The sequence below is a fragment of the Athene noctua genome, chromosome 10, assembly GCF_965140245.1.
Source record: "Athene noctua chromosome 10, bAthNoc1.hap1.1, whole genome shotgun sequence".
NCBI lineage: Eukaryota > Metazoa > Chordata > Aves > Strigiformes > Strigidae > Athene > Athene noctua.
Genome location: NC_134046.1, coordinates 10,589,081 through 10,614,745, shown reverse-complemented (window position 1 = coordinate 10,614,745; position 25,665 = coordinate 10,589,081). Strand labels below are relative to the sequence as shown.

The 25,665-nt window shown below is 41.7% G+C and overlaps 1 protein-coding gene across 9 annotated transcripts in view; it reads right to left on the bottom strand.

Annotated features, from left to right (window-relative positions):
* The window catches only part of CHL1 (cell adhesion molecule L1 like), a 141,160-nt gene extending 119,995 nt beyond the window's left edge, over positions 1 to 21,165 (bottom strand). For 6 of the 9 annotated variants that reach the window (XR_012634317.1, XM_074914705.1, XM_074914714.1 and 3 more), the window contains exon 1: positions 21,061 to 21,153. The gene's annotated coding sequence lies outside the window, so the exon portion shown is untranslated. Of the gene's footprint in view, positions 1 to 20,881; positions 20,964 to 21,060 lie in introns of those variants that run through there. The other 3 variants (XM_074914708.1, XM_074914710.1, XM_074914706.1) reach the window with 3 other exon arrangements.
* Positions 21,166 to 25,665: the final 4,500 nt, after the last annotated feature.

The window sequence follows — 25,665 nt, the reverse complement described above, 5'->3', positions numbered from 1 at the left end:
ACATAAAGAACATGAAAGAATATGAAGTCAATAGCTTTGCCAATCACAATACATAAACAGGCCTAGTTAAAAGCCACGGCATTACAGTGCTGTCTTTATGCACTCACAAAGCTGCCCGCAGCGTTAAGACCAACTACAAACTGAAGCTAATGATTAAAACCACATTGGGCTTGCTTTCTTCTGCTTTAATTGTTCCCTTTTTTCAAAAGGTATAGATCTGCAAATCCAGCACCTATCTTTGTGTTTCTTCCTAAAAGCCCAACACACCAGCTGGTCGAACTGTCTCTCTGTTAGAATTTCCAAGCCAGGGTTTCCTCAATGCAAGGAAGCTACCCACACCCATAAAATAGGGTCCTTCACCCTCATACCATCATCCTTACAACAGAGCTCCAACCGTGCTCTAACCAGTTAACCAGTTCCAGAGGTACTTCTAACAAGAAGCAAAGAGGGAGAAGAAGTTTCACTGAAATCTCTCTCATGCTCTTTTAAGAACATTAACCCAACTAAAAAAAAAAAAAAAAAAAGAAACAAAAAAAGAAACAAAGCCTAGTAAAACCAGACTTTGTCTTCTTGATCCCAAACATCTTCCTGTTCTAGTATTTAGATAAAACTATGCAGTATGTTTTGGAGGCCAGACAGAAAAGTTGATGTCTACTGTCTAGAACTCATCTCACACTTGGTTTTCATACCATATTTCTTGGCTGCTTATGCTCATGCTAATCTGCTAAAATTACTTTACCCACTTGGAAGGCAACATATCACTTGTACTCAGTTCTATTATTCATCAGACAACCACAATGGCAGCTCCATGACTGACTGCTAATTATCCTTTCCCACTGGATGTCAGAGACAGTTGCATTTTCAGCAGCAATTTATTCTTCTTCCCATGGAGTCATGAGGTGGAAACTGAGGTCTATTGAAGTCAGTGACAAAAGCCCCATTGACTTCAATTGTGTCGGGAATTCATCTTCTGATGGAAAGAGACTTGCTTAAGTGTTATTTAGTATATGATGTCAACACTTTGAGATAACAACTGACACGAGAACAACATGCACATTACCAACGGGGCCACGATAGGACACGGCACTCAAAGGCTCTGCAGGCCATCAAATTCCTGTCATGGGACCAGACAGGATGGTGGGACATTCACAACTCAGGTGTCTCCCAACAGAGAACAGCCTCATCTCTGCTCAAGCCCAGTCCACACACCATGGTCTGTAATATATGGGAACAGCAGAACTTTGCCTGTGTGATAGGCATCTCATTTTCTTGGTGGGCTGGACCCACACTGCAGCCTTAGGCTGGCTTTTTCATATCTAGTGTCTAAGAGGGAGCTACAACCCCTGTTTATGAAAGCAGTCTGGAATACCTACAGCATTATAAATTCACAGAGTACATTGTACCTTAACTTCTGTAACAGAGGCAAGAGCTAAAAAGGCAATGAATGAGAAGGCAAAGGAATCTCACCTTTCACTGACTTCCTATTTCTCCCTCCTAGAACTGCCAGCAAGAAGGATGGCAACACTATGCAAAATGCTCTCTTCTTACAAGAAAAGTCAGTGATTTCACCTGGAGAATGTTTCATATATGCAAATGAGAAATTAAAGGTAAAATTCCAGTGTTGACAAACACACTCTTTCTGAATTACAACAGGCTTTGATGATAGTTTTGCTGGTTTGGGGGGTTTTTACCCCCTCCAAATAAGCTACCTTGACTTGTCCTTTCTCTCAGCTAGCACTATGGCCTTACTCTCCCTCACTTACATTAACCAAAGTGTTTCACTTTCACATCCTTTAGTCCCAGGTGGAGGTCGCCCTTTGCCTGAAATCCCAACCGGAATAATGGGAAAGATGCTCCTCAGCCCTCCCTCCTCCTCCATCCACCTCTTCATCCTACAGAAACAGGAGATGTTTTAATAATCCATCACCACACTGAGACAGAAGGTAACTAAGCATCCAAACACGCACACACTTGGGACAGGACTATTCTCTTGTCTCTGTGCAGTCTCCTCAGGCTACATCACTTCTGGCTGTCTCTGGGTTCCCTAGTTCCTTCCCGCTCATATCCAGCCCATGCTCACTCCCTGCCTCCTATATTGCTTCCAAACTGTCTGTGCAGAAAGCCCTTTCAGCTACTCATATAACTTCTCCAGTTTACAGTAGCTGAGGGCATCATCACCAATTCCTCCAGTAGCTGAGGGCATCGTCACCAATTCCTCCAGCCAACGTGCTGATCACAAGTGAACAGTGGTAGTTTCAGCAGAGATGTTTGGATTCTGCAATGGCAAAAGCCATTCCTCGGGGTAAAAATATCAGCAGGCTGCAGGAACATGGCCAGGTCCAGGGGCGAGGAATCAGCAGAAGCCCATCATCTCCTCCCCACCTGCACGAGCCTGAGCAGGTGAGGGAAGAAGCACCATCTCCCGAGGGCAGCAGCAATGACGGGTCAAGCTGAAAGGCAGATTTTAGCCGTTGGTTGAGACCAGCAGTTGTTTTAGAAGACGTCCCGCCCCAAACTGAGCAGAAGAATATTCTGCAAGTCCATCTTTCTCATGCTGCTAAATGTAGGCAGTAAGATAGAAGTCTTTTGTTTGTGTGAAAATCATTTCAAAATAACTTAATGTTAAAAAGGAAGCCTCCAAATACATTTAAAATCCTGTCCAAGCCAAATTCTGAGCACAGCCTGTTAGGTTTTATTCAAATACATTTTTCTATGCTTCTGTATCAACTGACTGCAAGTTGCTGGTCCTTTGTTCTGTGTAAGGTTCATCTTCACTTTGCTATTCCTGTACCAGACAAACCAGCAAGCTGACCTCTGGGGACAAGGAAAATCCACTCTCCCCATTCAGGATTGGTCTCTGGAGCATTTAAACCACAGAAGCCTTATATAATCCAAATCTGCTTTTCTGATGCATCCTTTTATTTGTATTGTTTAAAAACGCTTTATTGAAAAATTTATTGCTTAAATTAACAGCAAGTCTTATAAATGGAGGACAAAAAGAAGAATGATAAGAATAAATCACAATTCCTACATAGTATGTGCATGTACCTACAAAGTGGTATAACTAAAGATGGTTTGTAAAAACTATCTTAAACTACGATACAAAATCCACAAAAGCAACACATCAGGCTAAAAATAAATAAATAAAAATCAGCATGCACTGTACTGGTCGCTTGCAAAATTAGACAATTAATTCTGTGTAAACTAACCTATCAGGAAACCACACTGTGGGGATTCTGATAGCTGTTATTGCAGTACACTATATTAAGGAAAGAGCGCTTTAATGAGATCCCTGGAGAGTCTCTACGGACTTGGATCTTCCTCTTGAAAATACCATTTTTACCCCATTTAACTACCAGTATGTTGCATCTCTGATACACATATGAACACACACACATGCACCCTCCCCCTCCAAAAAAAAAAAAGCTGTTAACACAATTATCAGTACCAACAATCATTGTGCTTTTCAGGATCAAAAAAGACATTATGCCAGTTTCAATATACAAGATCCATCAGAAATAACATCTGTATATTAAAACTCACTGCACTTAAAACCACTTACAGCCAGAATAGCAGCAGCACAAAGAAAGCTTTTACACAGAGGGGTGCAAAAAACCATAATAATAATAATAATAATAATAAATAAATCCACATCATGTTTACCAGAACAATCTGCAACCTGGCTTTTATTAATGTTTTCTTTTTCTATAAGTAAAGACCTAGTGTAGAGCTTGCCAAGTACAATAGATGCCCCAGTTTAACATTCGATTTTTCAAATAAGTACTGGAGAAAACCACCTTCAGCATCAAACTCAAAATGGCTGTATTTCAAACTGATTGCTTGCTGTAAAGTAACAGCTGTAAAATAGCAAGGCAGAATATTTTGATTAGAAGCTTAGTAGCAGGGTTTGAAGCTGTTCTTCTATTTACAGATTCTCTGTAAAAACATGTATAACTACATTTATGTCTTAAATCTGATGAATCAATATTCTCAGGTTTCAAAAAGCTTTTCCAGTGAAGCCTGTGGATTTTTCTCATTGTATTATCTGTTTAACAAAAGTGCTTCTGCTAAACAATGCCTTAGAGGGGCAAAAAAGTGAAAAATTATTTTGTTAATTGCATTTAACATGAAGTGCAAATAAATAAACAAGCCAAGAAAGAAGCCCTTACAAACCTTTAAGCCACCCTGTACATTTAGATGAATTACTGCTTTTCTTCTCCAACTATACTATTAGACCTTAAGTAAGTACCAACTCTACATCACTAGTGCAATGGACTGGACATTACTAATACAAGGGACCAGGCTGTGATACCATTGTTGATTTGCAGCAGTTTCATACCTCAGCAAGTCAGTAGGTTAAAGAGGTAATGGGTTAAAGAGTGGATGGGAAGACTCAGATCTTAAGCAGTTAATGAATGCAAAACAACATGCTAGTATATGCTGAATTATTACTGTGCTGCTGCCATTTTACCTGGGCCAGCTTATGTGACATCCTCTGCCATCATGGAAATGGGCTCCCACCTGGACCATCTAAGACACATCAAAATTAAAGCTGGAGGAAGCCAACCTGGACAGCCACCCCTGAAGTCAGCTCTCCACAGGGAAGCCAATTCTAGCACGTTTTAAGCACCCTTAATTGATTTTACAGTGTTAGAAAACTGAAAAAGAGTTCAAATACAATCTTTGAGTCCTAATATTTACATGAGCAAACATTTGTTTATCTGTCAGCTTTGTAATCTCAGAGCCTCTGTAGAGCCTGGGACTGCCTCTTAAGTAGCTTTCTCCAGTTCTGATTAGCTGACTCCATAGCCAGCCCTATAAATATTCTTAACATTTGCACCCAATGGACCAAGTATTTTGCCGAGCAGACTAATTGGTTCACAACCCCTGCTAAGTATCAGCCATATCATCCCTGACTGCCATAGGCTACGATCATCATTAGCCAAGTGACAATCTCCTAGAGAATTTTGGCTCTTTAATCTCCATTCTCCCCAAGGACATCAGACTTATTATGGGTTAAAGCTATCAGAGTCCGCTCTCCTTCCTTTCCTACGCTATATTCTCAGCATAAAAGGAAAAATCTTGTGAACATGGTGACACAAAGAAAGCTCGTGTCCACGTCTCCCTGAAGGGACCATAAGATGCTACAGACCTTGGGGCTGACACAACCAAGGCAGAGGGCCAGATCCTGCCTGCATACAAATTTCCATTGATTTCCAAGAGAAGCTTAAATTAACAGATCCCAGTTGAAGTCACACACTGATGAAAGGTGCCCTTGATCAGAACCATTCCTTTTATTGACACCATGTTAACACCGAAACACCAAGGTTGGGATTGTCCAGAGGCTGCAGAAACACCCCATGCCTGAGTACACCTGCCCTGAGACCCAGCTGTGGTGCGCTGTGGAAAACTTGAGGAGGGAGAAGCAGAGGAAAAGATGAAACACAGGTCAAAAGCTGGAACAAAAGGTGAAAAAGAGAATAAAGGTGGAAAGAATGAAAGACAAACTCTGAGAAGACATAATATCCTCAGAAAGTCATAACCCACACAAAGAGTACCAGCTTCAAACAATGTAAATCTGACCTTTGTTATGGCAGTGCTGTAAATCTGGAGATTTAGGCAAGAAATGGGGGGTGTTCTCTGCTTTGTTTCATTAGAAAGAAAAAGTCCAGCTCTTAAACTCAGGAAAAACTTTAAAATGTTAGAGATCTAGAGTATTAAGCCCTCTTACTTCAAAAGACACACAGATCACAGACACCAACAGCTCATAAAATGGTATTCAGAACCATAGATGTTCCCTCCATTAATTTATCCAGAAATGGGCTAAACAAAAAAAAAAAAACCAAAAAAAAAACCAACAAACAACCAAACACAAAAACAAAAACCCCACAACCACAAAACAAATTAAAAAAAAAAACCCAACCCACAATTAACAAGGAATTCGTCTCCTCATTGCACCTCTCCCCATTCAAAAGGGGAAAAGCAATCATCTTGGTAGAAACAAAAAGCTGTTCATGGCCCTCTGGCAGCCTTAGGCAGGAAGCATCCTCTGGATTGCCTACTTACAGAACAAATTCTTTGTCCTCTTAAAAACAAGTTCTGCTCACTTATGCTAGAGATTCACCTGACAAAAAGGGGAAATGAGATTTTAAACCGCCAGTCACCATCCCAGCCTACCCGAAGGCAGCAGGGAAAAAAAATCAGCTCTGCCGTGTTGGCCTTTATGTAGTTTACAGAGGAAAATGGTCATTAAAGGAATGAAATCAAAGCAGCTCGCTCACGGACACTGCCTCTCTCGTGTCCAAATGTGTAACAAGGCAATAAACTATGGGTTTCAGTACCAGAGCTACACCACAGCAGCACCCTCCCACCACAGCAAGTGATCAGCATGCACAACACTTTTTTTTTCTTTGAGTCATGCTGAGAAATCTCTGCAATTTGTAGCTTTGGAAAGCCTCCACATTCACATTTAATTTGAAATGATATCCTCCCTGTCAAAACATGCCTGGGGGCAAGTCACTTATGAAAAAAAAAAAAAAGAGAGAGAAAAAAAAATTAAAATCTGAATCTTCTTCTCTGCTCTGAGTCATAACATCTGCCACAGCGAGTATCTGCAGCCAAACACAGGAAGGTGTTCTTCTACAGAGAGGAGCACCCAAATAAAAGCAATACCCCAAAATGGAATCTGAATCATTTCTCCATAGCTGTGGCAAGACCTAACTGTTAAATGTTAAGAACCAATAAACATTAGTTTATGAGCTTTCCAGCACTTCTAATGTACCTGCACAAGACAAGGATCTGAATTACACTGTAGATATTTATAAATAAATGTATGTGCACTTGTATGTGTATACTCACACAAACACACATATCACAGGTGTGTAATTTCAAGTTTCAAAATTAATGTCTCCAGAATAAATCTAAAAAATTGAATGCACTCCACAGCGAGCTGCTTTGCTTTTGTTTGTTTCCTTTCAGTCATATCAGATATTGCTGGTACTCTGAATATTTCCAGGGAAGATAAAGTAGTATCAGAACCAAAACCCAAGGCAAAAGCCATTGCCCGCTGCACAAAACTGTTTAGGAAAAAAAAAAACAAACAACCAAACAAAAAGCTATATATACATATCTCAAACGATCTTTTCCTAGAACTGCCATGATGGTTAAACAATTCCATGCAATAGCATACATATATAGTAAGCAATTTAACTAACTCTGTGTGTGTGTATATATATCTTATAGTGTATCATCTTAAGACTTTATCCACTCAAACTACTATCTCTTAAGAAATGGCCAGGACACTCAGTTCAAAGGAAACTGTGAAAAACCTTGTAGGAGGCAGTTACAGAATAATCTACCTAGGGAGACATTAATTTCCTATCCCTATATTTAGAAACAGCCTATGATCTAAAACATGAGACTTTCTCAGAAGGTCATAATAGATTTGTTTCATTTTATTTAACTGAAGTTAAATTCACCAAATAGCCCCTGGCCTTCGGAAGGCTGAAACTGAATAGTGTTTCTATTGGATTGTTTTCTTTCTACAAAAAAAAAGAAAAATCACTTCAATAGAAAGCATCTGCTCAGAAGGCCAAGGTGGTCAATATAAACTGAGATGGGAGGTTCTGTACAGAACACATTTGAAAGGACTAAAAATTAGTGTGGTGCAAAATTAGCAATTTAGATGTGTTGCTAATACAGTTACCTTACCTTTGACACTAAGTCTAACTGCATTCCAAGGGCATTCAAAAGTTATAGAAATAGAAAGAAATAAGCAGGTCAAAAAAAAGAGGAAAATACTAAAGGTCCCTTTAAGAAAGGAATGAAAAGAATTATCAGTATTTCATGTCGAGATGAAGTGTTTCAAGGAATGAACATGACGGACATAAGTATTTATGAAAACAGGTGAAACAAGGTCAAATAGTCACTTCAATGATCACATTGGAATTAAGAAACAGCAAATTTAAAATGGGATAGAAAATCATAATAATTAAATTTGTGCACTCTGACACAAAAAGGTTATTGATACAAAGGGCATAATGATTAGGAGAATAATTAGATGTTTAAAGTGCTAATAATAATACTTCCCTAAGCCAGGATAAGAATTTATAAGGGCTATAAGGGCTATTGATCTCATGTTTCAGGATAGAAGCCAAGTAGTAAGTGCTTGGTAAGAATGAAAAAAAAAAAAGAAATAAATCTTTCAGGGACACTTTTTTCCTTAATTGTGATAATGAGAGTTGAGGGGAGGAGGGAGGATGGTTTTGGGTTGAGTTTTTTGGTGGTTAGGTGTTTTTTTATTTCCCAAGGTGTTGAGTTATCTAGTATTAGTTACTAACAGAGATAGGATTCTAAGTTAATTGGATCTTTAATCGGATTGAATAGGGTAATTCCTACCTCTCTGCGTTTCTAATGGATGTCACAGTGTCGTGAATTAAATGCTGAAGTGCTGCTCAGATTTGAGAACAGCTTCTAGGGAATCCTTAGGCAAAGACAATTATTCAAATGTCCACTGAGTAAGAAAATGATCATCAAGGTCAACAGACTTCCAACTGTATTTTGAAATAATTACTGTCCAGTTAGTCAATTATTACAGGCAGTGCAGACATTCTTCCCCCCCCCCCCCCCCCCCCCCCAAGGAAACAGTTTATTATAATTTATCAGTCTTCCTAGTTCCAAGGAGACCATTACCATAATAAGCCCAGGTTCTAGAGCAGTCCTGAAAATATCCACACACTGACCCAGAAGTCAGAAAACCACTATTCAGTATTGCTGGCAATGTAAAATGTTTATGGCCATAAGAGGCAGAAATAGTTGACCCATGCAGAGTTGCAGGTAATTGGGTGCTCTGATCACAAAGTTTATTTCTGTTAAATAGTGCAAAGGAAACATGTTGCCAATTTCCACTGAAAAGATCCTGAACTAACTGCTCTCTTCAAATCCAAAACCAACACAGAAGTGTTGCTAAACAAATGTAATAGCTTTGTGATGGAGCTGTGAAAAAGTATACACATGAGTTATTTGTTTCCACATAACAATTACAGAAGTATTCTCTACTCTGGACGTAAGATAGCACTTTTGAAAATTTTTCTGGAAAAGTGATTTTCAGTCCTGGTTAATGAGCTTCCACAATAGCAAAGTGACTTACAGTCCTTAAGGCATCTGTTTCACTTCCATTATAACTGGAGATCCACAGAAAAACCCAGCAGCAAATTCACCTGGACCACGATCTTGACTGAACCACTGCACTTCCCCACTGAAGAAACACAGCATTACATTTATATTAACAATTACCTGGATATTAGGCACTGCGAGCACTTGAAATACAGTATGTTTCTTCTTTGAAAGAAAGAAGACACGGCCATTGATCTGGTGAAACCATTTCAAGAGGACAAACACATAGACAGTACTAATCAAAAACAGCCAACACCACATTGGTTTCCCTGCTGGATTTCCCCAAAATTCATCTTTAATAGTATAAATATAGGGTTCATGATTTCTTTTAAATCTTGTACAGCATTGATGTCAATAAAGTGAAGGGCACCCAAGAGACCACAGTGCCAGCTCGCTGCTGAAGAGGTAAATCGTGCCATAGCCCAGGTGATCCATGACGTGCCCTTCACTCTGGGGAACATGGCACGGCTCTCACAGTGGGATGCAGCCATCAGCTCCATCACAGCTAAGCAAAGCTGATTGCACTGTCTTCTCACAGCAGCAGAACTGGGAGCCAATGGTGCCAAAAGCCCAAACCACAAATAGGAGGTTTCTTCATCATCATTAACAAAGCATGGAATCCAAAATTGCTGTTTTGACTATGAAACAGATGACTCCAGCTCTGCCAACACTCAAGGTGTTTCCAATGCCAGAACTCACTTTGCTGAGACATATGGTCCTGTATTTAGAAACAGAAGCTCCTTCTCCAGATTAAATTCCTTTCTTTGCCCTTTTGGTGCTTCTATTTCTCCTTTTTGTGCTTACCATGTACATTTCTCCTTTTTCTTATTTTCTGCCTTTGATTGCCCTTTCAGTGCTCAAAGATTTTAAGGCCTTTGCGCTCTTCTGTACGTCACGGGCTTTTCCCTATCACCCACAAATAATATCCAGTAACTTGTGTTTGACTGATCATATCACACAAGGTATCCAGTCTCGATTTGAACACATCATAGTTCACTCCAGTGGTTAATCACAGATAAAAAAAAAATGTGTTTAATGTCTAATTTAAAATTGTCTGGCTTCAGCTTCCAGCTATTGGATCTTATTTTTCTTTTCTCTTCTTGATTAAAAAGCTGGATATGCTTTCCCCATGAAAATACTTGTCCTGTAATCAAGTTCTCTCTCAATCCTCTTTTTGATGAGCTAAGCAGATTGAGCTCTCTAAATCTCTCACTGCAGGGAATTTTCTCTACTCTTCAATTTGATATTGTGTTTATTTTCTCAACTCCAGTTTTTTAAACTCTTTTTTCAGCTGTTGGCACCAAAACTGGCCACAGCTTTCCAGCATTCTCATGCACTTAGATAAAAACCCTGTGTCAAAGGATCCCACTGGTCCTTCAGCCATAGCATCCCTTTGGGAAGTCATCTTCCTTTCTTTGTCTGCTGTGACCCCTCCATACCCTTTCACTGTAAATAGAAAGGGTAACTAGATATAAGGAGGAAATTTTTTACAACGAGGGTGGTGAAACACTGGCACAGGTTGCCCAGAGAGGTGGTAACTGCCCCACCCCTGGAAACATTCAAAGTCAGGTTAGACAGGGCTTTGAGCAACCTTATCTAGTGAAGATGTCCCTGCTCACTGCAGGAGGGTTTGACTAGATGACCTTTAAAGGTCCCTTCCAACCCAAACCATTCTATGATTCTATTAACTCCTCTCAAGTATACCCTCTTCCAGTGCATTGGTTAAGACACAGACTGTTGGGAGGATAGGAGAAGAGGCAATATCTTGCAGCTGGTCAGTCTGCTCCATACAACTTATTATTTCCACATTACAGGTATTGCTTCATCAACAGCTTTGGCAGCAGTCATTTAATTGTTGTGTCCAGATTATTGATAGAGAAGTTAAACGGTTTCAGGACTAGCTTTCACTCTTGTGAAACTGTGCTAAACCCACACATCTTTCAACAAATAATCCCCACAGACTTTTCAGCTCTGTTAGTTAATCTTAATCCATTAAACAAGACTGCTACTAATTTTACATACTTTGTTGGGTTAGTTTGTTTGGTTTTAACTGAGATTTCATGAGATACCAAATCTAACACCTAGAAAACTCTGTCACAATGCTTAGTTACCCGCTATCTATCAAACCTGTAACTCCATCAAGAATGGATTCCCTTTTCAGAAAGCCATGGTGACTGGCCTTAATTATCTCTCTATTCTTTAACTCTATATTAATTCAGTCCTCTATTAACTTATCCATTATTTTTCTGGGATTGGTGCCAAGCTCTCCAGACAATCATCCCCTACCTCTTTCAGCTTTCCCTCTTTGTACATGGGCTCCTCCAGTATTCCTACAGAACACCGAGACACACAGCCTAATGGAGCCAAAAATACTTTGTCATTCTTGTATGATGCATCACCCTATCTTTTCCAAAAATCCTAAGGAAGACTTTTCCCAATAGACATTTTATCCCTTTGATCAGTCTCACCTCTCCCTCCCACCGCTGTTTCTGTCCACCCATCCCAGTTTATCTGTCGTACATGTGCAGAGATGCCAAATCCAGCCTCTGAGAACAATACAGACCACAGAGGCCATCACCACAGCCTGCTCATGAAAGCTATTTCAGAGACTTCAGTGTTACATTTTAGCTGTAAAACTTGATTTTTAGGAGAATTCAGCTTTGGCCTATCTATATGATATTAACACAGCCAGAAGTCTTTTTTACAGGGATGCTCTTCACCCCACAGCATCTTTTCAAGTCCCTGTTTGAGAAGCACATTTAGCACCACACATTAATTGAACTTTCAAGCACCAGCCCAGCACTCAGTGATCCTAAGTGGACAGGACACCATCTTCTCTCAGAGGTGTGCTGCAAATTGCCGGATTAGCACTGCACAACCCTAATGCGGTCAAGCATTTGAAATATAAGCTGTCTTACATTATTTACCTGTAGCTAAGTTACAGTTCAATTACTGAAGTAATATCTCATTCAGGCAGAACAAAGAAAAAAGGATGCAAATGAGTGAATTTAAATTCACTTAATTTAAAGGCCTAAAATTTTTAAGGATGCATTCCCTCTCTGTGGACATTGGGGTTTGGGGATTACAAAATACATAAAGCTATAAATATATATAAATGCATTGCCATCGCCTGAGCTTCAGAAGTTTGCATACATTATTCTTTCCAGTAAGTGCATGATATAATTAACGCTGCAAATACATAGTACTCCTGCCTGTATCCTATCCTACATAAGGATAAAAAATTTGGTCTAACCACCACCCATTACAAGGAGCTTTGTGCACAGACAAGCTTAGCATACATTTTGGAGTATGACAGTGGAAGAGATTTGTATAGAGAATGCTGCTTATCTGCTGTATTCCAATATTCTTTTTGTGATACACATGATAAGATTTGTGAATAGCCCTTAATGTTTGCTGTCTGTTGGGGGTTTGGGGTGGGTTTTTCTTTTTTAAATAAACACTGAGACATATTTCTTATGCACCAAAGATGAAATTTTCATCTTGCTATGCAGTTGGAATTATATGAGGTTTCACTGCACGGTGATGTCTGACAAGGGGAATGGCTGACAGTGAAAATTTGCTGCACTGGCAGGATAATTAGGTACAATGCTCCGAAAGGCTGGATCCTGCACACATGGCAATAAATGGGAGAAACTTCCTTTTCTTTAGGGGCTGTGTACCTAGACCAGCTGTATTACTTTCTGGTGCCACCACACTTAGTGCACTTTGATAAAGCTTTGTGCCATAACATAGCTCAAACAGCTCTCAATTTTCAGCTGTTCCTGGGATGTAACACGAAGCTGAAAAGGCAAGTCCGAGTGTTTCCCAGCAGGGAGACACCGGCTGGGCATGTATTAGCCAAAAAGCACCTACCAGCAGGGTGGGCAAAATCACCGGTTGAGTGCTGCAGAGACATAGACAGCAGGGATGCTGCAATTCAAAACGATAATCAGAGATAATACAAATCCCAGATTTAGGCAAAAGCCTAAGTCAAACCCTATACAGTCAGTAATAGAAAGGTGAATTTGTCATGCAGGTAGTAAATCCTGAGCAATTACTGTGGATTTTGGTGGCAACCCTGTAAATTTAATGAAGTAGGTATGCCTGAGCTTTGGACAGCTGGGACAGTCCTTTAATTGCTGTTACTTTATAGCTTACAGTACAACATTAGTAATTTGTATGACTCAGAAAACAAGAATATTCATTACTGTTTCCCGGTTATTTGTTTCCAGTCAAAATATGAGACAAGAATATGCCACTTGATAGGAGACACCATTATAAAGCTCCTAACATGCCTGTTTGCAGTGAGCCCGAGCTTGCAGCCTGTTACAGCATGCTCACTAATGGACACGGCAAGCCCGTGCGGCCATCGGACATGATTCTCCAGAAGCCCAGATGGCATAAGTCGGTATAACTCAATCATCCTCAGCTGAACCACAGTAATTTGTATCAGTCAAGGACGTGAGCCATTATGCCTATTTCTCAAACTGGTTAGGTTGTAAATTAGATTTTCATCACTCTTGGGATAAAAACCTGAGTCTGCTGAGGTCAGTGGGAGTTTGACCATCTATTTCAGTGGCGCCATGACTTCACCAGTGGTTTTCATGTGCAATATTAATCCTGAAAGTCACCACAGTGTATCAGGTTTATTATTTTCCTAAAAACACATTCAATAAAATCTTCCGTTAATACTCGCAGATACTTGTCGTTCACGTCTGTGTTAATTCCTTCTACACAAATGTACCAAAAGGAAAATTTATCTCAAAGGATTTTGGATTTTAATTACCAAAATAGCTACAGTTTTGATCGATGCTTCAGCAGAACTCATAGAAAGTACTGAATACAGTTTATTCAGCTGTAAAATTGTCACATGACCAAGAAGATCAGATGGGACCTTCTCTGACTCATATCAGGTCAAAATAGAAATCTTCTAAAATCTATTGCCTACAGTAAAATTTTACTAGAACGAAGTCATTGGTGGAGTAATATGAAAGAACAACCTATGAAAAATAAAGCACAGGACCTTTATCCTGTAAAATACCTGAGCAGTAACTCCAGTTTTAGTTAATAAGTTCATTAAAATCAGCAGACATACTGTAGTTTGGAGTATTTTGCCTATGAAGTAAAAACCAACAAAATTAGGCAAACGGGCATGGGTGCAAGCATGCACACAGGCCTGTTTCAACCAACACAAACCACCCCAGTACCACAGAGAAGGGTTTTAGTGATGTGACAGACTGACCTCACTGGGCTACGAGATCACTCTTGGGAAAAAAATGTAGATGCTCCAAAACCTACAATTTTTTGTTGTTAACAATTCTCTGATTTCAGTGAACTGAAAAAAAATATGTTGTATTCTGTGAGTATGTCTGAAAAAAAAAAAAAAAGCCATTGAGTTAATAACTACTGTAAGCTGAAAGCATTGTTATGGTATTTTCTAACAGAAAAAATCTGCCCTGGAATAATAATTTTACTTTTCCTGTAAGCAGAGAAATCTTTCACCAAGACTAATTTTATTTCAAGCACTGGGGATACAGCAATGGCACCAGCCATTTTTTACTGAAACATTGTTCCAGGTTTCCATCAGTTTTAATACTGTAATACACACGACATCACTGAACAATGCATTTTTCAAATACACTTTAAAGCTGTGCGAATACACCCCTTAAAGGCAGTCCTCTCCTCCTTTCAAGTGCCATACAAGCACAGCAGGCAGCATTCAAAGCCACCTCTTCTCTGTCAGCCAGCGGGAAAGGCTGACAGGGAATTGGTTGTGTCACACTCGAAAAGTCACCAAAGGAGACACAGACTGAAAGGTAGATGGGCCCAATTCTGCAATTCATTTTTTCCCTTCTCCTCTTAGGAGATTACTGCCTAACCAATTAATTTCAGCTGGGAGGCTGTCCTGAATAGCAACTGCCAGCCTTTCAGACTCGTCTCTAGGGTCTCCCAAAAAATCGAGACACTTGAAATGAGATTTTTAGAAGCACTAAAGTCATCTGACTAAGCTATATTGAAAGGCAGGAGGACTTTAGCTCACTGAAATATTTAGATACACTTCCTCAAAACTGGAGTCCTGTCCTTTCACTGTTTGGCTTGTTTATAGTTAAATTTTCTCTTCATGAGGGCACTGAGATTTGCCAGATGCCCTTCACATGGGTTCATCCCGCCTTTAAAGTTAAGCCCCATCCACCTCTAAAAAACAACCATCAGGCACAAGGACTTGTGAATGCACGACCCCTGTGCTGCCTTCCACACTCCCATGAGGAGGAGCAGGAGGCAGGAGCATCTCTGGGCAGGTGGGAGCCACGGGGGTGGGGTCCACGCTGAAGACCAAGAGCACTGGCAGAGCGATGCGAGGGCCACTCGGCACACCTTGCTGCTGCACTGGGGCAGCCCAGGGGAAAGCAACGTCCACAGCAGGTATACAAGGCTCACCTTCCCCCACCTCCTTGATTGCAAATGTGGGGAGGATGAAACGGCGACACTACGAGAAGCTCTGGTTTTGCCACAGCGAAAGCTGTTGTGTGGAGGTTACCTGTTAGGAGCTCGTCATGGGGCTATCCCCGAGGCAGCTCAGTCTGGCTGACAGACTGGCTATTACAGCCAGACCAGGAACCATCTGTTAAAAATATCCTCGAAAGCTGCACTCTTACAGAAACAACCCTACCCAGGCTCGACCATTGGCTCCTTTTCCCCCAGCTGCTCAGACCTTGATCCAGACATCTTTATTGCTTCTGTGTGGGAGAACGGAGCAAAGATGAGATGAACCCAAGCAAGCTCATCCCTGTCCCCCCCAAACTCTCCTTCACCCTCCCTAACCGGAGCCATATTCCCACCGCACCTTGAACTGAATTCCATCTTGATGCTGACTCAGCAAAAGGAGGAAAACACCTGAAAAGAGAAATGGGCAATTTCCCTGATAAATGGAGAAAAGAGAGGGATAGTGAGGGTCAAAAGAAATTATGAAGTCTTAAAAATCTTAATGAAGACAGCATCATAAATCTTATCCTTCTTACATAGAGCAGGATCTATACCTGGAGACCACCCTCAAAACAACTAACACTAGTTCAGCTAAAACAATAAACACTAATTTTAATGATAAACTGTTTTACATCTGCAGTATTTTTTGGCATTTTAGACATTCAGGTGTAATGAAGGAAGGGCAAATATCTGCTAGGGAATGCTGCAACCTCAGAAAATAACATCACAACAGCCATCACAGTTCCACACTGTGTATTGCACACAAGGTGCCTGGACACGTTGGGAGGAGAAACCTGAGACATCAAATATTACCGTGTACCTTCATCTATTTATAATGCAGAGGCAATCACTGCAATGGCAAGCACTAATCAGCATTTGGGGATGCAAATACAGTTACAGAAATCAGTGCATAAAACAGACACAAGGAGACTAGCTGCAAAAACAAAAAACCCCGAACACAACTTTGAGTTTCGGGCATTGACTTTGTTACATAGAAACAACAAGGGAAAAAAAAAAAAACAAAACAAACAAAACATAAACCCACAGCAAAATCAAACAAGCTCACATGTACCTAAATCTTTACTGCAAATTCGTCTAAGCCTAGAAAGCCAATTATAAGTACACAGGTTATGCACTATAATAATCTTAGCATAGAAATATTGACAATTCATTGAGATTTGGTTCACTGTGGTCAATATGGCAGCAGTTCTTACGGGCACTGCTAAAACATCCCCTTCTAGTCCAATACGCCAGTAAATCATACAATACCCAACCTCTTTGTCTATGAAAGAAGTTAAATACCTGGATTCCTTCTTCTCATCAAGAGGTATGCCAACTAATGTCTAAATAAAATAAAAGCCATAACAGTCTGCATTTCTCCTAGCCCTAGGACACTTTTTTTTAGCTACAATTTTAGAAGGAAGAGGATATGTCTATATTAGCAAGTAGCAAAGCTCAAAAGGACATAAATAGATCAAAATGGTGCTGGGAACCCAAAATCCATCCCCACACATTGCAAAGGTTTTGCTTCAGCTTTAAGTCAGGAGGCCACAGATAAAAAGCCCATTAGTGCCTGAAGTGCACAAAGTAAACTTCTGAAACAGATATTCTGGTTTAGGTTCATCCAAAATTAATCCAGTCTATGCGGTCTCCCCGTAATGCAAACCAAAGCAGAGCAAGTGGGGATGGGATGATTCCCTTCCACAGTGCACTCCAGCACTAAGATGCCACTATACACAGACCCACGGCTAACTGTAAAGGGCTCACTGACTTAAAAACGTAATTCAGCATATAGAAACTCTATGCAGGATGCCACAATCTGGTTAAAAACAGTATTGGTACTTTGGGTACACATAATAACGATGACATTTATCTTCCTTCTGCTCTCTACTAAATGTTACTCTCTTACACAAAATAGATCCGTTCAGAAACCAGTGTCTCCTGTGAGGGCAGCCTAGCAGAGATGTCCAGGTATATGGGCTATAGGATGGGCCAGGCTGCCCCAATGCAATTTGGACAACGACCAAACCGCATGTTCCATGTTGCATTTCATTTACTCATAATGGAGCGTGGGGTAATGCCACAAGACCTTGCAGGATCTCAGACCTCGAGACAGCATGAGGGGAACTGTTCAAAAAGCATTTGGTAGATGACTGCCTTTGTTGAGACTTCCTTTTCTCACTAATGATTTTGGGTTTTGAACAGAAGTCTAACTGAGAAAGGACAATTGAAACTTGTTATAAAACACTGATCACATCACCACCAGAATATGGTTCACAAGTAAGATTCCTGCTCTTTTTTTCATACCCATGCTGCTCCCCAGACTGTACTGAGGCATCAATTTTAATTATACATAATCTAAGGCTGTTATAAGGTAGGCTTTGTGCTAGAAAAAAAAAAAATCTTTAACAAAACAGAATTTCTACTTTACTGGACAAATATACCAAAAGAAATTGTGGCATCTCGGTGAGTTGCTAAGCAACCAAGAGCTCCAGTGTCACTTGTTTGTGATCAATTCAAGTCATTCATCAGGCTCTGAAGCACCAGCTCAGGAATTCCAACAAATCTGCGCCTTGGGAAAGCCACAGGGACTTCCTGCCACACAATAACACTTTCTTTCCCCCAAGATAAACTTTGTAGATGTTCTTTTGATCTGTGTGATATGTTCATTCATTATTCTTAACATACTGCTAATGGGAAAAGCTATAATTAACTAACTACAGCATTGTAACGCATGCAAGATAAACTGAACTAATTAGTAGTGTTTAAGGTAGTCCCTGTCCTCTCCCACCGGGGAAAGGAGCAGCTCCTTCTCATCACAGAAGCAACTGCCCACATCATTTTATGTAATGTATAGCTACCTTTTTAAAATTTTTTTTCCATTTTTCCTTCCAAACATAAGTGATAAAGTATATTTTTATTGGCAAACAAGATGGCTACAATCCAAGCCACTTGAGGTACACATACATGTTGTGAATAATGTAATCTTTCATTTAAATGAAGGCTTATCTGCTGAGTTTCTTGGCATAAAGAAGTGTACTATTATATTTTCATTCATTAAGCTTAATTACTGAAGCAATACATACTGAATGTCCATAATAATTACATTCACTCACACCAAGAGTGAGTTATATGTAATCAAAGTGTATATAGCTGAACTACAATCTCTTTATTTCAGCCTCATATTCAGAATTCATTTTATTCCTATTTTGATAAAAATCAATAATAAATTGGAAGAGTTTAGAGAATGATCTGGTTTAGAAGCTGTGTGTTGCATATGGTAAAACTTCTACAACTCTTGGATGGCTGACAGGTTTTTTTACTGAATATATTTAATGATACTTTCATGTATATTGTGCAATATTCCTGAAGGAACTCATTTACCTCCCGCAAACCTTGGTATCTTATCTTTTGTATCTTATTTTAACGTAACATAGTCTGGTCTTGTAGTTCTTCTGTAAGCCAGACTCCACATACAGCAGATGTTCGGCCTAAGTAAGGACCACAGAAACTGGCTAACAAGAATTTTCTATTATTTTAATGACTCATGGGACAGGTGGTTTTTGGGTGGTTTTGTTTTTTTGAAAGACAAAGAAAATTCATTACTTTTAAGCAACAGAACAGTGTTAACACAGCAATAGTCATGCTCTCTAATACTTCACATCAGGAAAAGCCAAGCAGGGGATCACGGGAGACGATGGGCAAAAGATCATGTGCACAGCTTCAAGAAGACAGTGTCGCACGTGTGTCCACAAATGAGCAAAAAGTACACGTTCATTTTAAGGTGCAAGCTTTTCCCCATCTCCTTTCCTCAAACCTGTAACTAAACTCTTAATATTGTTTATGGAATGGTATCTGGGAGACCTACATAACACATATTTAACTCAGTCACATCAAATGAACCCTTGACAATCAAACAAAAATACCACCTGTCAGGTCTCTGCTGAAGTTTTCCAAACCATGTTTCAAGCAAAACTATTCCTAGGTAGCACCAAAAATGAATTTACTTGCTTTCAGTCAGTTGAGTTATGGGTAAATACCTGTATGCTATCCAACGTATCACAGCTTAGCTCCTTTCCACCCAAAAATAAGCAGCAAAGTAACATTAGTCATAGAAGTGATAGATGAAAAATCCATTGACATTTACTGTGTCCGGCTCTTAGAAAACAGAATCTCCTTACAGTGTGAAAACCCAAACCCAGCTGAGACCACTGATGCTCTGAGCATGCAACACAAATTCCTAACGCACAGCACACGACACTAAGCTTTAAAGATTCTTACGCCTCTCCTGGATGGCAAGACAATCACATCGCTTCCCAGAGATAAAAAAAAAAAAAAAAAAGAAAAAAAAAAGAAAAAAAGATACTTTGGGGTCATTTTTAATTAGGCACTTCAGGAAAAAACATATATATAAAATACTCTCCAAAATCATTAGGAAGGGAAAAAGAAACAAGTGTTTGCCACAGATGCGTGACTCCCTTGCAGTCTGGAACCCACCTAAACCACCATGAGGCTGAGCACGCCAGTCCCCAGCCGAGACCCCGCGGCCCTGCCCGGACCCCCCCACCCCGCCCAGCCGCCCCCCTCGCCGGGCTCCGCACCCTCCGGCAAACTTTCCGCGGGCAGCGGCTGCTCCACCCCGGCTCCTGAGCCGGCTCCCGAGGCCGGGAGAGCCCGGACCGCCCCGGGGGGGGGGCAGGACCTGTGCCCCGGGGACCCCCCGGGCTTCCCCCGGCGCTGCGCCCCGAGCCGCGGGCACCTGCTGGCCCCCCTTGGCGGGGCTGAGCCCAGCTGTTTCCTCGTTGCGTTGCAGGGGGAAACCCGGCGCTTGCGGTGCGGGACAGGGAGAATTAAAAAGAGATTTAAAATAATAATAATAATAATAATAAAGAGGCTTTTGGTAGAAAGGCAGGGCGAGGGGAGACGGTGGCCCCGCGGCTGGGTACCCGCGGTCCCAGAGCCCTGCAGCCCCGAGAGGGGACCGGGACCGGGACCGGGACCGGGACCGGGACCCCCCCCTCTCCCCCCACGGCGTTACCTTGAGCCCGGCGCCGGCAGCGAGCAGGGGGCGACCGGACCTGCCGGTCGTGGCGGCGGCGTTTCCGCAGCCCCGTCCCGGCTCTCCAAATTAATCGCTCCACCTCCCACCCCCCAAAAAAAGAAAAAAAAAAAACAAAACCCAAACCAAACACCCAACCACCCCAAACCCAACCCCGCTACACACCCACGAGAAGGAAGAGGGGTCCCTCCGTGACTGGCATCACTATCTCCTCCGGCAGAGCTTGCAGGGAGCCATGGCAACGAGCCCCCGCACCTCCCCAAACCGCTGCCCGCCTCCCCCCGGGGGGGCCGAGCCGCCCCCTGGCCCCCGGCCCGGCCCCGGCCCCGCTCGGCGGCCCCCACCTGCCCGATCCGACGCCCCCTCGGCGAGAGCCGGGAGCCAGCGGCGCCTCCGCCCCGCCGCGCTTCTCCGGGCGGCACCTGGGGACGGCGGCGAGGGACGGAGGGAGGCGGGGGGGTGGGGGGAGCCCCGGCCCGGCCCGGCCGCACCTCCCCTGCCCGCCTCCCGCCCCGGGGACCGGGGGGTGAGGTGGGGGGCGGTGGAACGGGGGACGCGCCGCCTCCCGCCCGGGAACGGGAGCGGCCCCGGCCCGGCGGGGCGGGCGGGGGGGGCACGGCGAGCCCTCGGCCAGCCGAGAGCCGAGGATCGAGGCAGGGGAGAACGGGGGGGGAACTTCTCACCCGACAAGACCCTCCTCGCAGCCCTCACTTCGCCGTGGAGGTGGGGGCGGCACAATCGGGTCAAGGAGGGAACAGGCGCTGTCGGGGAATCGACCAACACCCCCCACCCCTCCCCGGACCCCCTTTTTACCCTTCTCTCGGGGTGCAGAAGGGGCAGTTCTTTTCAGAGGAAAGGATGAGGAAGCAGAAAACCTCAGCTGGGGATGGTCCTCCCGCCCCGTCCACCGCTGCGCGCTCCCTCGCTAACACCCCCCGTGCATCCCTCATCCCCACACCTCGCGGTTAGGTATTCAAACCTCTGAAAATCTATCTTCTCATTTTCTGCAAACGACCCTCTTCCTAATTTTTTGCTGCATGTGCTCTACAGCACACGCGACCACAAAAAGAGATCGGGTTGTATGTGCATGCTTGTATACTTGGGCTTTCTCTCTGTATGGTTTACTTCTGCAATCCCTTTGTGGAACGGGCTAAATTTTTAAGTAATCGGTGAGAACAGTCGTCACAAATCTGCCAGTCATTTTCTTAAGCGCTCCATCCAGAGACTGCGTGGACGTGGTGAAGGTCAGACACAATTATTTTCTTGAGGACTCAGACTTCTCAGACAATTTTCCGTCTTACGGGTGACCTTTGGGTGTTTTTCTTTTCTCTGATCTTTGTCTAATGCAATGAACAATAATCATAAAGAAACATTCACGGACATTAAACCATAAAACCACCCTACCGAATCACAGTTAGCACTCATGGGGATTATTAACATTTGGGTTAAAGATTTTTTGGACAGTAGCAATCACAGTTTGTTGATGTACTGGCCAACTTGTGTTGTTCATCTCCACCAGATTTAGGTAGGTGAGCTTACTTTTTGTATAGGAAGTAAATAATTAAATTTATAGGAAAGGAATTATAAACTAAAGATGGTAGTAAAAGAAAATCTGAAATCTAGTAGCGAAAAGGGCAGAATAATTTAATATATTTGTTCTGTGTTGAGAAAGCATATGCAAAACTCTTTTAAAGCAATGTTATGTTTTTATGTTAGTCATGCAAGTTCAGGCAATTCATAGATGTAATTTTCATATTAAACTACGTTTAAGTCAACTTGCACCAATATAAATGGCAACCTTCTCACCAAGTGCGTGGAGAAAAGCTTCTATTATGTAAGGAAAGTGTGCTGTGGTTGCTTAGAAAGCTCTGACATTGGGCAGTCGGATTTCTGTGCAGCAGAGGCCCAGCCCAGAGCACACATAAGGGAACAGGAGTTCTCCCTTTGAATCCCGCTCTCATAGCCAAATCCTGAATTGACTTACTGTTTCATCCAAAGACAGTGAAATGCTATATTTACAGCACATTGCTTTCCAAAGCAACCAACAGCTAAGCAACAGGGATGTGCCCCCGTGCAGTGGAAACCTCAGAAAATAAATGGAAAAGGAGACAGCTCTAGAGGAATGTCTCAACCGTGTCAGGGCTGCCGATGTATCGAAAAAACATTTGACCGAATATAAATGTGACCATCGGAGACTGAGTCAAAATCCAGAAATGACTGGAGATTTACTGCAGCACTGGCAAAAACTGAAGACGCCAAGGGTGGGAAGCTGTGTCCTGCTCGTCTGGGAGCGGAGATAAGAGAGCTGGCTGGAGAGCTGGGGAGAGCTGGCATTGCCCCTCCTGCCATTGCCAAGAGGATGAAAGACAGGGACAATGACTCTTACCCGCTTCTAGCCAACACTACCCTCCTCTCAGGATGCCTCAGCAGTACCAGGAGTTTCCAGGTTGATTTGTGCAGGGCTCGGACATAAAGAAGAGAGACAACGTTTTAGTTACCTCCAGTGACTGCTTGAGGCAGGACTGCTGCCAAAGTCAACTTCCTAGGCTGCCCATACCTATGCTGCCGCATCCACTACCCAGATACGCCGTGCCACAAACAGAAGGGAGCTGGGCTTGCAGAATGCAGCAGTCACTTAGACATTCGTTTCCCTACCTAGCTGGCCCAACCTCTAGATCCTTTCTGGCAACATGGTTTCCCCAGGGTCTTCTCATGTTTTCAGGTTTTAGCCCATAATATAGAAACCATTAAATGGTTTTAATTTTTTGACACAGAATCATGCAGAAAGTTTTCTTTCTACTAGGAAGCCAGCTGATAGAAAAGTCAAAGTACATCAGTGTGCCAAAAACTGCTCCACACTTCCAAAATAAAATGTGTCCATGTTCATAAGACATGGCACTAATCACATCTATTTCCAAGACTAGGGTTTGCCTTAAGTAAAGTGTAAATAGAGATATGCCATTGTGCTTCAGATTTCACTGGGTAATGAAACAGGGCAAATGTCATAGCACTTAAGTCTGCACAGAACAAAAATAAAGACAGAGAAGCACAGTTTGGTCCTCTCCGTGTCTCCACAGAACTGCTCTTTATTTTGAGATTTCCTGCTGAAAATCAAGGAGCCTTTTCATCAAATCCACTACTCAATGTGAGAATGAGAGAGCAACACTGCTAGAAACACTAGAAAAATTCATTAAATCTCTCTAGGCTAGTATTGATCACATATTTAAAATATATGTTAAATGCATAATATTGTCTCAAATCAATTGTGAGAAAAAAACCTCAGAATATTTACCTCAGAAACTGTAAAGAAATCAGAAGGAACAGAGGGTGTGTTTGTGCCTATTGCAACTATAACTTGTTACCCGATTCACTGAATGTACTCCCTCAAGAAACACATACCATTTTAAAACCAATTCCAGAGTCTGATGGGAGGCTCAGAAGATTTCCAATCTTACCCTAAATGCCATGAAATACATTAAATACTCAGGACAAGAGAACAGATTGGCCAGATTTTCTTTAGAGAAAATTCACTTTGCTTGTAATTGCTAGCACATATCCCACCACCGCAGCTCGTTAAAAAAGATGACACAATTTTTTTAATAGGTAGATATGCAAAAATGTGAATTGACTTGAATATCAAGAGCCACAATTTGATTTTTCCTTTTTTTTTTTTTTTTAAAGCAAAAGTTTCTGGGAATCCATTTTGGTCATGGACAAATTAAATGGCTGAAACAATTTACATGATGCCAACTAGCATTTTTTCCATGTCAAAATTTGTTTGGGAATTTATGTTCTGCTGCAACATTTCACAGTGTTTTCATTAACTTTGGAATTTTTAGAATATCTGAATTATACTAGCTGAGATGTCTATTGAGAAGCACAAAGCTGCATTAGAAACTTTGAGCTCACAGGGAAAGATTTTAACTGTAAAGGGAAAAACATAGAAGAGATAGAGAGTGATGCATATCCCACTAATGGTTTATTAAACATGTATCTGAGTATACATCATCAATGCTTAGCTTTGAGATGTTGAAAGTTAGATGGGTCTTGGCCAGAGCAGAGAAGCTACAGATGTGCTAGAAAATGCTCATCTATTCCTTCATAATGAGAACACATGAAAAATCCACGTGATTAAAGGACAGCAAATGTAAAATTAATTAAAGGAACTACCAGTTTTTGCAGTTCGAATTAATCCCAGGAATTTAGGCTTTGAAAAACCTGGACTGAAATGTTGGCATTTTTTCTTAATATAATTTTTTAAAGGCTGGATAATTTTATGACTGCTAATAACATTTGTAACTATGCAAGCTAAGATAATAACAATGGTAATCAAATCTCATGCTTCAGGGCATAAATTGATTGCTTGAAGGGGCTATGGAGGTTTTTCTTTTTTTCCCACTGCTGAATACATGATTTTACAACTAAGTGCATTACAAGGGGAGTGTTTGCTACTGTAGCTAGACAACAGATCTAATCCGTAGTAACAAATATGACACCGAAATACAGTCATCTGCCTATCTGTTTTGCAAGCACTAATAGATTTAGGATCAAATTCAGTGAAATATTTAGTTTTTACTTTCGAGTTTCTAACAGCTCTTCTGAAAGAAAGCAGTAAGGTCTAGATTTAAAAAAAAACAAAACCAAAAAAACCCAAAAACTAAACAACCCCACAAAACTTAGGAGCAAGAATCTCACAACGAATCTTAAAGACCCAAGTTAGGCAAGTGGGTTCCTTCATCGTTAGATTCAGATCCAAAGATCAGGATCAAAATCAGTCAATTCATCGGGTATCAGCTCACCATGCAGGCATCTCCTATGGCCAGCTTGTAAGATCTCACTTTTGAAGATGACCATAATTTTCCATCAAAAAAAGATGCCATGGTTGCTTTTTTTGAAAAACAGGCACAGCAAGAGATGAGAGAGCTCAGCCTGAAGATGGGGATTTAGGT